Here is a 13,903-nt window from a genome sequence, read left to right on the forward strand (position 1 = left end):
GGCTTTGTTGCTTGGTATGCAAAGTAAGGAATTCAGTTGGAAAATGACCAAAATGTTTCAGTTACTGGGACAGGCAGGTGAAATGGGGAAATTAAAAGCAGATTTAAAGAAGATTTATAGAAAGACGTAAAGAGGAGGAGAGAAGAATTCTGGAATGAAGAGGAGGGGGGAATGTAAATGACATTCGTAATGTTCCAAAGGTGGGAGGAACCAGGGGGGTGAAGGAGAAGTGAGGAGAGAGGAACAACATCGTCCAGATGTACAATAAAGCTCCATCAAGGCTAACACAGAAATCTTCAGATTGGGGTCTAAGTTCGGAGAGGGGTCTGTGTTCAGAGTGGGTCTGTGTTCGGAGTGGGGACTATGTTTACCGTGGGGTCATTCTTCAGAGTGAAGTCCGTGCTCAGTGTGGGCTTTGTGCTGGGGGAGGGGGGTCCGTTTTGAGAGTGGGGGCCGTGCTCAGAGTGGGTTCTGTGTAGAGAGTGGGGTCCGTGCTCAGAGTGGGTTCTGTGTTGAGAGTGGGGTCCGTGCTCAGATTGGGGTCCGTGCTCAGAGTGTGGTCCGTGCTCAGAGTGGGGCCCATGCTCAGAGTGGGGTCCGCGCTCAGATTGGAGTCCGTGCTCAGAGTGGGCCCCGTGTTCAGAGTGGGCTCCGTGCTCAGAGTGGGGTTCGTGTTGAAAGTGGGGTCCGTGTTGAGTGTGGGGTCCGTGTTGAGAGTGGGGTCCGTGTTGAGAGTGGGGTCCGTTTTGAGGGTGCGGCCCTGTTGAGAGTGGGGTCTGTGTGTTGAGAGTGGGATCCGTGTTGAGAGAGGGCTCCATGTTCATGGTACGTCCCTCTTGAGAGTGGGGGTTGTGTGTTGATAGTGCGGCCCATATTCAGAGTGCGGCCCTTGTTCAGAGTGCGGCCCTGTTTAAAAATGGATAACTCAGAGGACTACTCTGGAGAAAAAATGCTCAATTGGTGGATTGCGAATTTCCATGGGATGAGAACTGTTCTGCCTCGTTAAATTGGAATCAAAGATTGGCAGCCAAAACTGTAATTGAATAATGGGCAGCCTTTAAAGTGGGGATGAATCAGCTACAGTCTAGATACAGTCCCACGAGGGCGAAAGTTAGGGCAACTAAGGCCAGAACTCCCTGGATGACGAAGAAATAGTGAGGTAAATGAAGCAGGAGAAAAAGGGGGCGTATGACAGATGTCAGGTTGATAATACAAGTGAGAATCAAGCTGAATGTAAGAAGATCAGGGTGGAAGTGAAAAAGGAAATGAGAGGGGCAAAGAGAGACGATGAGAATAGACTGGCAGCGAACAAATAAAAAGGAATCCAAAAGTCTTCGATCGGCATATAAACAGCAAACGGGTAGTAAAGGGAGAGATCTGATCGATTCGGGACCATAAAGGTGATCATGCACATGGAGTCAGAGGGCATGGCTGAGATTCTAAGTGGGTACTTCGCTCCAGTCTTTACCAAGGAAGAAGATGCTGCCAAAGTCACAGTAACGGAAGATGTAGTTGAGATGCTGGATGGGTTAAAAATTGATAAATATTAGGTACGAGAAAGGCGAGCTGTGCTTAAAGTAGATAAATCACTCGGTCTGGATGGGATGCTGAGCGAATTCAGGAGGGAAATTTTGCAGATACTGGCCATAATCTTCCAATCATTCCTGCATACGGGAGTGGTGTCAGAGGACTGGAGAATTGGAAATGTTACACCGTTGTTCAGAAAATGGAGTAAGGATAATCTCAGCAATTAAAGGCCAGTCAGTTTAACCTCGGTGGTGGAGAAACTTTTAGAAACGTTAATCCGGGACGATATTAACCGTCACTTGATCAATTGGGGATTAATTAAGGAAAGCCAGCACGGAATTGTGAAAGGCCGATCGTGTTTAATGACTTGATTGAGTTATTTGATGAGGTAACCGAGAGGTTCGATAAGGGCAATGCGGTTGATGTTGTGTATATGGACTTCCAAAAGGCGTTTGATAAAGTGCTGCATAATAGGCTTGTCATCAATGTTGAAGCCACATGGGATAAAAGCGACAGCAGGGATTCATTAAGTAACATTAAGTAACATTAAGTAACATTAAGAATAATGGTGAACGATTTTTTTTCGGACTGGAGGGCTGTGCAGTGGTGTGCCCCAGTGGTCGCTACTGGGATCACAGCTTTTTTGATATATATTAATGACGTGGACTCGGGTGTCCAGGGCACAATTTCAAAATTTGCAGATGAAACAAAACTAGGAGGTGTAGTGAACAGCGTGGAGGATAGTAATATACTTCAAGAGGATATAGGCAGCGTGGTGCAACGGGCGGACACGTGACTGAAGAAATTTAACGCAGAAAAGTGCGAAGTCATACATTTTGGTAGAAAGAACGAAGAGAGGCAGTATGAACGAAAGGGCACAATTCTAAAAGGCGTTCAGGAACAGAGAGATATGGGAGTATATGTGCACAGATCGTTGAAGGTGGCAGGGAAGGTTGAGCTTGCGGTTTCAAAAGCATACGGGATCCTGGGATTTATAAATAGAGACATAGAGTACAAAGTATGGAAGTCATGATGTACCTTTATAAAACACTGGTTCGGCCACAACTGGAGTATTGTGTCCACTTCTGGGCACAGCACTTTAGTAAAGATGCAAAGGCCTTTGAGAGGATGCAGAAGAGACTTACTAGAATGGTTCCATACACCATGTTTCACTGTATTACTGTTCTGGTAATGTACCATCCCCTCATCACTGCTGTTGGTGCTTCTGATCCGTCTCTATATCCAGCTATTAATTGTATAACGCGTGTTTCAAAATTACTGTTCTTATCATTTACCATTCCCTCCTCCCTGCTATTGGTGTCCCTGATAATTCTCTATATCCAGCTTTTAGTTCTATAAATCATGAGTCACTTTATTACTTTTCTGGCATTTACTGTGCCCACCTAGCTGCTCTTGGTGTCCCTGGTAATTCTCTATATCTAGCTATTAGTTCTCTAAACCATGAGTCACTTTATTAGTATTTTAGTCATTTACTGTGCCCACCGAGCTGCTCTTGGTGTCCCTGGTAAGTCTATATATCTAGTTATTAGTTCTATAATCCATGAGTCATTTTATTACTGTTCTAGACATTTACTGTGCCCACCTAGCTGCTCTGGATGTCCCTGGAAATTCTCTATATCCAGCTATTAGTTCTATAAACCATGAGTCACGTTATTACTTTTCGAGCATTTGCTTTGCCCACCTCGCTGCTCCTGGTGTCCCTGGTAATTCTCTATATCTAGCTATTAGTTCTCTAAACCATGAGTCACTTTATCACCGTTCTCGTCATTTACTGTGCCTGCCCAGCTGCTCTCGGTGTCCCTGGTAAGTTTTATATCCAGTTATTAATTCAGTAGTTACTTTTTATATAACGATTAGTGATGGACACTCCTGCCTGGTGGTAATTTCAGTAGTTACTTTTTACATATAGAATAGAGATGGACTATCTTCCATGTTGATAATTTGTGTAGTTACTTTTCATGTAAAGACTACTGATGGGACCTCCTGGCTAATGGTAATTTCAGTAGTTACATTATTTGAAAAGATTAGTGATGAACCTTCCTACCGATATAAATTCAGTAGTTGATTTTTATATTAAGATTAGTGATGGACCCTCCTGCCCGTTCGTAATTTCAGTAGTTACTTTTTATTTTAAGATTAGTGATGGACACTCCTACCTGTTGGTAATTTCAGTCGTTTTTTTAGGTGAAGGTTCGTCATTGGACCTCCTGCCTGTTGGTAATTTCAGTTGTTACTTTTGTTATAAAGATTAGTGATCGACCCTCCTGCCTAGTGGTAATTTCGCAGTTAATTTTTATATAAAGATTAGTGATGGACACTCCTACCTAGTGGTAATTTCAGTGGTTGCTTTTTATATAATAATAAGTGATGGACCATCATCTCTGTTGTAATTTCAGTAGTTTTTTCTTCTACAAAGATTAGTGATGGACCCGCCTAGCTGTTGGTAATTCCAGTAGTTACTTTATTTAAAAAAGATTAATGATGGATAGTGCTACCTGTTGTAAATTCAGTCGTTGCTTTTTATATAAAGATTAGTGATGGACACTCCGGCCTGGTGGTAATTTCAGTGGTTTCGTTTTATTTAAAAATAAGTAATGGACCCACCCACCTGTTGGTAATTCCAATAATTACTTTATTTAAAAAGTTTAGTGATGGACCTTGCTACCTGTTGTAAATTCAGTAGCAGCTTTTTATATGAAGATTTGTGATTGACCCTCAGGCCTGTTGGTAATTTCAGTAGTTACTTTTTATATAAAGATTAGTGATAGACCCTCCTACATGTTGGTAATTTCAGTAATTTCTTTCCTTATAAAAAATAATGATGGACCCTCCTGCCTGTTGGTAATTTCAATAGCTGTTTTTGTATAAACAAATTAGTGATGGACCGGACTCCCTGGTGTTAATTTCAGTAATTACTTTTGATGTAAAGATTAATGATGAACACTCCTTCCTCGTGGTAATTTCAGTCGTTACCTTTCATGTGAGGATTGATGATGGACACTGCCAGCTTGTGGTAGCTTCAGTTAATTTTTAGGTCAGGATAAGGGATAGGACGTCTTGCCTGTTGATAATTTCAGGAGTTTATTTTTTTCTTTTATAAAGATGATTGATGGACATTACTTCCTGGTGGTGATTTCAGTGGTTAATTTTTATATTAATATTAGTGATCGACCCTCCTGCCTAGTGGTAATTTCGTAGTTACTTTTTATATAAAGATTGGTGATGGATAGTCCTGCCTGGTGTTATTTTCAGTATTTACATTTTATATAAAGATTCGCGATGGATCGTCCTACCTGGTGGTAATTTCAGTGGTTGCTTTTTATATAAAGATTAGTGATGGACACTCCTGCCTGCTGGTAATTTCAGTGGTTTCGTTTTATTTAAAAATAATTGATGGACCCACCCACCTGTTGGTAATTCCAATAATTACTTTATTTAAGAAGATTAGTGATGGACCTTGCTACCTGTTGGAAATTCAGTCGTAGCCTTTTATATAAATATTTGTGATTGACCCTCATGCCTGTTGGTAATTTCAGTAGTTACTTTTTATATAAAGATTAGTGATAGACCCTCCTACCTGTTGTAATTTCAGTAATGTATTTCCTTATAAAAAATAATGATGGACATTACCACCTGGTGGTGATTTCAGTAGATTCTTTTGTTATCTAAAGATTAGTGATGGACCCTCCTGCCTGTTGGTAATTTCAGTAGCTGTTTTTTTATTTACAAATTAGTGATGGACCGGACTCCCTGTTGTTAATTTCAGTAATTACTTTTGATATAAAGATTAATGATGGACACTCCCACCTGATGGTAATTTCAGTCGTTACCTTTCATGTCAGGATTTATGATGGACACTGCCATCTGATGGTAGTTTCAGTTATTTTTTAGGTAAGGATAAGTGATCGGACCTCTTGCCTGTTGATAATTTCAGGAGTTTATTTTTTTCTTTTATAAAGATGAGTGATGGACATTACTTCCTGGTGGTGATTTCAGTAGTTAATTTGTATGTAAAGATTAGTGATGGACCCTCCTACCTGTTGGTAATTTGGGCTGTTAGTTTTTCTGAAGAGATTAGTGATTGACCCTCCTCCCTGTTGGTAATTTCAGGAATTACATTTTGTGCAAAGATTGGTAATTTGGGTTGTTACTTTTTCGAAAGAGATTAGTGATTGACACTACTCCCTGTTGATAATTGCAGTAATTACTTGTTATACAAAGATTGGTAATGGACCCTCCCACCTGTTGGTAAGTTCAGTGCTTTCTTTTTTTATACAGATTAGTGATGGACACTCTGACCTGGTGGTAATTTGAATTATTACTCATTATATCAAGATTAACGACGGATCCTCCACCCATTTGGTAATTTCAGGAGATACTTTTCATATAATGATTAGTGATGTACCCTCCTACCTGCTGGTAATTTGAGTTATAACTTTTTGATAAAATATTAGTGATGGGGTGTCCTGACCGTTGGTAATTTCAGTGGTTACTTTTTACATAAAGATTAGTGATGGGCCCTCCTACCTGTTGTTAATTTCAGCAGTTAGTTTTTCATGTAAGGATCAGTGATGGACCCTCCTGCCTGTTGGTAATTTCAGTAGTTACTTTTTATATAAAGATTAGTGGACACTCTTAACTGGTGGTAATTTCAGTCGTTATTTTTTTAGGTAAAGATCAGTGATAGGGCCGACTGCCTGTGGGTAATTTCAGTGGTTACTTTTTTATGTACAGATTAGTGATGGGACCCTCATACCTGCTGGTAATTTCAATATTTACTTTTTGTATAAAGATTAGTGATGGACCATCCAACCTGGTGCTGATTTCAGTAGTTACATTCATTTGAAATTAGTGATAGGCCCTCCTGCCTGTTGGTAATTTCAGTGGTTTCATTTCATATAAAGTTTAATGATGGACCCTCCTACCTGTAGATAATTTCAGTCGTTACTTTTTTTTATATAAAATTAGTGATGGATCCTCCTCCCTGTTGGTAATTTCAGTGGTTACTTTTAACATAAATATTAGTGATGGACCCTTCTCCCTGTTGCCTATTTCTGTAGTTAATTTTCATGTAAAGATTAGTGATGGTCACTCCTACCTGTTGATTATTTCAGTAGTTACTTTTTATATCAATATTAGTGACCGACAATCCTACCTGGTGGTGATTTCAGTCGTTATTTTGATCGGTAAAGATTAGTGATGGGACCCTCATAATTACTGATAATTTCAGTAGTTACTTTTTGTATTATCATAAAGTGATGGACACTTCTACCTGGTGGTAATTTCAGTATTTACTTTTTATATAAAAATTAGTGATGGCCCCTCCTCTCTGTTGGTATTTTGAGTTGTTACTTTTTATATAAAGATTATTGACGGACCCTCAACCCTGTTGGTAATTTGTGTAGTTATTTTTATATAAAATTAGTGATGGGGACCCTGCCTGTTGATAATTATTAGTGATGGACCTACCTACTTCGTGTAGTTTTAGTAGTTTATTTTTAAATGAAGATTCGTGATGGATCCTCCCTGTTGGTTGTTTCATTAGTTACGTTTTTCTTAAAGATTATTAATGGAGCCCCTAACTGTTTGTAATTTCAGTAGTTTCTTTTTTTATATAAAGATTAGTGATGGACCCTCCTCCCTGTTGGTAATTTGAGCTCCAACTTTTTATGTAAAGATTAGTGCTTGGACCCTCAAACCTGCAGGTAATTTGGATTGTTACTTTTTGTATAAAGATCATTGATGGACCCTCCTGCCTTTTGGTAATTTCAGTAGTTACTCTTTGATGTAAACATTAGCGATGGGGTCTCCTGCCTGTTTGTAATTTGAGTTGTTACTTTTTTATGTAAAGATTAGTGATGGACCCTCCTAACTGTTTGTAATTTCAATAGTAACTTCTAATATAAAGATTAATGATGGGCCCTCCTTCCTGGTGGTATTTTCAGCATTTACTTTTTATATAAAAAATAGTGATTGACCCTCATACCTGTTGGTAATTTGAGCTCCAACTTTTTATGTAAAGATTAGTGCTTGGACCCTCAAACCTGCAGGTAATTTGGATTGTTACTTTTTGTATAAAGATCATTGATGGACCCTCCTGCCTTTTGGTAATTTCAGTAGTTACTCTTTGATGTAAACATTAGCGATGGGGTCTCCTGCCTGTTTGTAATTTGAGTTGTTATTTTTTTATGTAAAGATTAGTGATGGACCCTCCTAACTGTTTGTAATTTCAATAGTTACTTCTAATATAAAGATTAATGATGGGCCCTCCTTCCTGGTGGTATTTTCAGCATTTACTTTTTATATAAAAAATAGTGATTGACCCTCATACCTGTTGGTAATTTCAGTAGTTACTTTTTATATAAAGATTAGTGCTGGGGCCCTGCCAGTTTGTTGATGTTTCTCCACCTCTGTCATAGAACCATTTATTTATACTGGCGTCCTCTCTCCTCAAAATTTTACAACCAGGATCATTTCACTCTGTTCTGTGAAAACCCAAGCCCTGTTTTCTAGATAGTAGATCATATCTCTTATGATTCTGACTTTCCAAATGTTGACTAAATTCAGATCCAAATCCTTCTCAACAGTTTCTCGAAATATGGTCCCACATCCTCCTCTGGTAAAACAACATTTTAACATCTGCCGTCACTTTCAGAAACTAAAGGAAATATTTAGTTTCTCCCCAAAACTTCATCCATCACATCCCAGTCTTATAGATACTAGATCACATCTCTCATGATTCTGACTTTCCAAACGTGTTTAGAATGATTTGTAGATTCACAGATATAACACACAATCTGAACTCCAATTCATTGGAATGTTGACCCGTTCTCGTTTTCCATTTTTAATATAAAGTTACTTCTTCAAAACCTCCTTCCTTTTTCCTGCTAATAACTTTTCACTATTTCATAAATCTTCTGTTCCTGCTGCAACAGTTTTATTAATTCCACTCAGTGCTGGGACCCTCCGACCTGTTGATATTAAAAGTAACAACTCAAATTACCATGATTAACGGTCAGGAACCACCTATCGTGCGAAAGATGGTTTCCGCCCTGAACCGGTTTCCCCTTAAAACATTCCTGAAGTTTGTTTTTCTCGAAAGGTCGCGGCATTTCTTTAGTTGAGCCAGTTTAACAAACAACACCCGCTCAAACATACTTCAGCAAAAACAGAAGTCGCTGCTCCATTCTCCCACTTAATTCGCATTAAACTAATTAATTATAATTAATCAGGAACAAGTTTTGTCTCCGATTTTGCTCCAATCCTTTGATTGGATCGCTTTCAGTCCGGCCTCAGGTTTCCAGAGGCTGATTTCTCAGGTGCCCGGCAGATCGGGAGAATCGGCCATTGCGAATGTGTTAACCCTTTACTGAGCTGAACTGTGTGTTCGATCAGTCCTTGATCAGTTAAATACAAGTGTACCGGGAACAAAACGGTTCAGTGAGTGAAAAGAGCCAGTGTTACAGTTAAAAATAAAAGCATGTCGAGTGAGAAAGGACAGTTTCCCACCCGTGTTTACTGAATGTCAAATTCTAACATGGGGAGGAGACACCGCTGGACGAGGATGGTGGAAATCTCCAGAGTTCGTGTTCCTGCTTTCTGTCCTGTAACCGCTTTAAAATGTATCTGTGGGGAGATTGGTGGGGTCCATGAAGGGATAAGCCCTGAAATACCCGGTGGAAAGTAACCGGCCTTCAGTCAGTGTCTGAGCGAACAATTAGTGAATTGTTCCATCCGCGAGGAATAGAGAGCTCCATACGCCGGGGAACACATCTGACCTCAGGAAATCGGCTTTAGAAAAGAGGAAGGCGATGAAAATGTTAATTTAAAAACAAATTTCAACGACATTAATCTTACCTTGATCCCGCAAGGAATTTCCGTCTCTCAATGTCCGTGTGGATTTTACAAATTATATCCTTGTTATTTCATTACAATAAAGCGAGAACAAGTTCCTTGCTTTATTTTAGCGGTTCACAACTTGTGAATTTAATCCGATCCTACTTATGTGAGATTCAGAGCTCCGCCCTCTGTGAAAGCTGCTGCCAGACATCAGGATGGATTTCAACACAAACATTCCTCATTTCTTTCAGAACAGGGAGCGGCCTTTCTGGTGGAATCGAATCGAACCGGGTTGACAATTCGCTGCCACGTCAATTGTGAACAAAGTCATTCATAAATTTTACTTTTTATCATCTTGTTCCAGGGAGGTTCAGTAAAACAGATACTTGGTTCGAAATAAATTGTTACATTTGCATCAGGGACATTGTTTGCTGAAAGTCCCATCGGTTTTCTGATGTTTGCGCTTTCAACCCGGTGCCCAAGAGCCAGTGTTTCGTCAGAGAGCTGAGGACGGGCTGTTTCTGTAAGTGAGGACATTAACCATTTAACCGCCAAATGAAACTATCGCTGAGCATCAATCGCCTCAATCACTGTGCGAATGAGTACTGACTTTCCACAGTTACATTTATCAAAGTAAATATTCAGCAGATACACCAGTTGCATTGTTAAATCGGGAAAGGACCATTCCTGGTCTGTGCTTGGTATAAAGATTGGATTGCCCTCATTTTGAGGGGGTTCACAGACAGTTATAAATAGCGCCTCCCCGGGTTGGAAGTGTCCGAAGAGAGAAAGTGTTTGACGAAAGATTGTGGTGATAATTCCGAGGGACGGATTGTTGTGATCAACCCCAGGGATAGATTGTGGTGATAATCCCGAGGGACGGATTGCTGTGATCAATCCCAGGGATAGATTGTGGTGATAATCCCGAGGGACTGATTGTTGTGATCAATCCCAGGGACAGATTGTGGTGATAATTCCGAGGGACTGATTGTTGTGATCAATGCCAGGGATAGATTGTGGTGATAATTCCGAGGGACGGATTGTTGTGATGAATCCCAGGGACAGATTGTGATGATAATCCCGAGGGATAGATTGTTGTGATCAATGCCAGGGACAGATTGTGATGATCATCCCGAGGGACGGATTGTTGTGATCAATCCGAGGGATAGATTGTGGTGATAATCCCGAGGGACTGATTGTTGTGATCAATCCCAGGGACAGATTGTGGTGATAATTCCGCGGGACGGATTGTTGTGATCAATGCCAGGGATAGATTGTGGTGATAATTTCGAGGGACGGATTGTTGTGATCAATCCCAGGGACAGATTGTGGTGATAATCCCGAGGGACTGATTGTTGTGATCAATCCCAGGGATAGATTGTGGTGATAATTCCGAGGGACGGATTGTTGTGGTCAATGCCAGGGATAGATTGTGGTGATAATTCCGAGGGACAGATTGTTGTGATCAATCCCAAGGATAGATTGTGGTGATAATTCCGAGGGACAGATTGTTGTGATCAATCCCAGGGACAGATTCTTGTGATAATCCCGCGGGACGGATTGTTGTGATCAATCCCAGGGATAGATTGTGGTGATAATTCCGAGGGACGGATTGTTGTGATCAATCCCAGGGAAAGATTGTCGTGATAATTCCGAGGGACGGATTGTTGTGATCAATCCCAGGGACAGATTGCGATATTTCCCCTTTTCTCTCCAATTTCCCCCTTGTTTTTTGACCAGGATTGAGGATTCATTCGGGCCGGAGACACAACCTAAAGTGGCGGAACGAAACATTCCCCAATATTAGTATTCCTGTGAATTCTCCCTCGACAGAACTTCTCTTTCTTACTTCTTTCAATCTATCGCTGAGTTAAACGGAGTTTTATTCATTTTGTAAAAATATTCAAACGAACGATTCATATAATTAAATATACTGTTAAATGGACAGTGTGGGTAAATGGTGGCTTTATATGTCATTAAATGCACTGTTAAATGGACAGTGTGTGTAAATGATGGGTTTATATATCATTAAATACACTGTTAAATGGACAATGTGGGTAAATGGTGGGTTTATATATCATTAAATCCACTGTTCAATGTTCAGTCGGAGTAAATGGTGGGTTTATATGTCATTAAATACACTGTTAAATGTATAGTAGGAGTAAATGGTGTTTTTATCTGTCATTAAATACACTGTTAAATGGACAATGTGAGTAAATGGTGGGTTTATATGTCATTAAATACACTGTTAAATGGACAGTGTGGGTTAATGGTGGTTATATGTATCATTAAATACGGTGGTAAATGGACATTGTTTGTAAATGGTGGGTTTATATATCATTAAATACAAAGTTGAATGGATAGTGTGAGCAAATGATTTGTTTATATATCAATAATTTTACTGTTAAATGGACCGTGTGTAAATGGTGGGTTTGCATGTCGTCAGGGTACTTTAAATGACATTTCTAAAATGATAATAAGATTCGATAGAGAATTTCATAGAACGTACAGCACAGAAACAGACCATTCGGCCCAAATGGTCCATTCTCCACACTCACCTCCTCCCTTAATCTACCCCTATTAGCAAATTCCCTCAATTCCTTTCTCCTTCATGTGTTTAATTTGCTTCAATTAAATGCTACTCGCCTCTACTACTCCTTGTGGTAGTGAGTTCCACTTTCCAACCAATCTCTGGGTAAAGAAGTTCCTGCTGAATTCCCTATTGGATTTATCAGTGACTATCTGATATTTATGGTCCCTCGTTCTGGTTTCTCCCGCAAGTGGAAACATCTTCTCTACGTCCACCCTATCAAACCCTTACATAATCTTAAAGACATCTATCAGGCCACCCGTCCGTCTTCCTTTTGCCAGGGAATAGAGCCCCATGTTGCTCAATCTTCATTGATAGGTATAACTTCTCCCTTCTGGTATCATCCTAGTAAATCTTTTTGTACCTTCTCCAGTGCCTCTATATCCTTTTTATAATGTGGAGACCAGGACTATAAATAGTAATCAAAGTGTGGCCTAACCAAGGTTCTATACAAATTTAACTTCACTTCTCTGCTTTACATTTCTAGCCTTCTAGAAAGAACCGCATTGCTTGATTTGCTTTTTTATGGCCTTATTAACCTGCTTCGCTACATTTAGTGCTTTCTATATCTGTACCCCCCGAACCCCCCGCTCCTCTACCCTTTTTGGACAATTATTATCCAAGCAGTTTGTGGCCCCGCTATTTTTACAACCAAAATGTAATACCTCACACTCATTAAATACAGAGTAGACATTATCTTTGATGGAGGAATCCAGAACAAGGGGGCACAACATTAAAATTCGCGCTCGGCCCTTCAGGAGTGAAATCTGGACGCACCTTTTCGCACAAAGTTCACTGGAAATGTGGAATTCGCTCCTCCAAAAGGTTGTGGATTCTGGGTCAACTGAAACTTTGAAGACTAATAGCGGCAGATTTTTTGTGGTAAGGCTATCAAGCGAAATGAATCAAGGACAGGTAAATAGAATTCAGGTACAGAGCAACTATGATCTAATTAAAATCGAGAACAGATTCGAGGGGCTGAATGGCCTACTACTCTTCCTATGTTCCTATATTTAAACATGTGCTGGATTATCAATTCCGGCATTTGGTGAATGTGAAGGTTAACCAGAGTTTCTGTAAAATGACTTCAGCACTAGATGTCTACGTTCCCTTTATATGGATGCAACATAGTACCAATATAGGTACAGCACAGGAGGTGGCCATTCGGCCCATTACGCCTGTGCTGGCTCTTAGAAAGGGCTGTCCATTTAGTCCCTTTCCCCTGCTCTTTCCCCATAGCCCTACAAATTTCTCCCTTCAAGTTTTTATCCAATTCCCCTTTGAAATTTACTATTGAATCTCTCTTTTTGCCCCTCTTATTCCCTTTTTTTCGATCTCCTCTGTTCTTCCTGTATTCAGCCTGATTCTCTACTGTGTTATGAACCATACATTCGTCATAAGCCTCCGTTTTCTGTTTCATTTTAATCTCTATCTCTTTAGTCATCCAGTGAGCTCTAGCTTTGGGTGCCCTTCCTTTCCCCTCTCGTAGGGATGTTCTACACTATACCCGAACCAAATGCGCTTTGACTGGCTTTTTATATTTCATGCTGAGCTCCATCGATTCTGCACTTCGCAGAATTCTAGGGGAGCAAAGATCAGATATTCGGTGCAAGGGAATCGAAGGGAAACTTTGTTAAATATACTTTAGTAAACACACACATTGTTCCACCCTGTGTCCAGTCAGAATTAAACAGTTAAACCGTGAAACCAACCGGCGATTTTATTTCGGGGACGGTTAAAAGTTCAGTACAAGAGATTCTGTATCTGTAGATTTTAAATACCAAGGTCCTGAAATTGATGCTTTTTGTATCTGCCGAGATGCCATCCTGACGTGTCCAGGATTCTGGATTGCAATTCACCCCCCACCCAAACCCACGCTATCATAAGAATCTTGTTGTTCAGTCGATGAACAGTGAGACAGGTCAG

General features: G+C 40.2%; 2 long non-coding RNA genes across 3 annotated transcripts in view; one reads left to right on the forward strand and one right to left on the reverse strand.

Annotated features, from left to right (window-relative positions):
• LOC137312870 (uncharacterized) overlaps positions 1 to 13,903 on the reverse strand; it is a 61,605-nt gene that overhangs the window by 41,825 nt on the left and 5,877 nt on the right. For both annotated transcript variants that reach the window (XR_010960894.1, XR_010960895.1), the window contains exon 2: positions 9,406 to 9,908. This is a non-coding gene — a long non-coding RNA (uncharacterized lncRNA). The remainder of the gene's footprint in view (positions 1 to 9,405; positions 9,909 to 13,903) is intronic.
• Positions 9,809 to 13,903, forward strand: part of LOC137312871 (uncharacterized) — a 45,123-nt gene continuing 41,028 nt past the window's right edge. The window contains exon 1 of the long non-coding RNA XR_010960897.1: positions 9,809 to 9,910. This is a non-coding gene — a long non-coding RNA (uncharacterized lncRNA). The remainder of the gene's footprint in view (positions 9,911 to 13,903) is intronic.

The sequence above is a fragment of the Heptranchias perlo genome, unplaced genomic scaffold (assembly GCF_035084215.1).
Source record: "Heptranchias perlo isolate sHepPer1 unplaced genomic scaffold, sHepPer1.hap1 HAP1_SCAFFOLD_44, whole genome shotgun sequence".
In the NCBI taxonomy this organism is placed as follows: Eukaryota; Metazoa; Chordata; class Chondrichthyes; order Hexanchiformes; family Hexanchidae; genus Heptranchias; species Heptranchias perlo.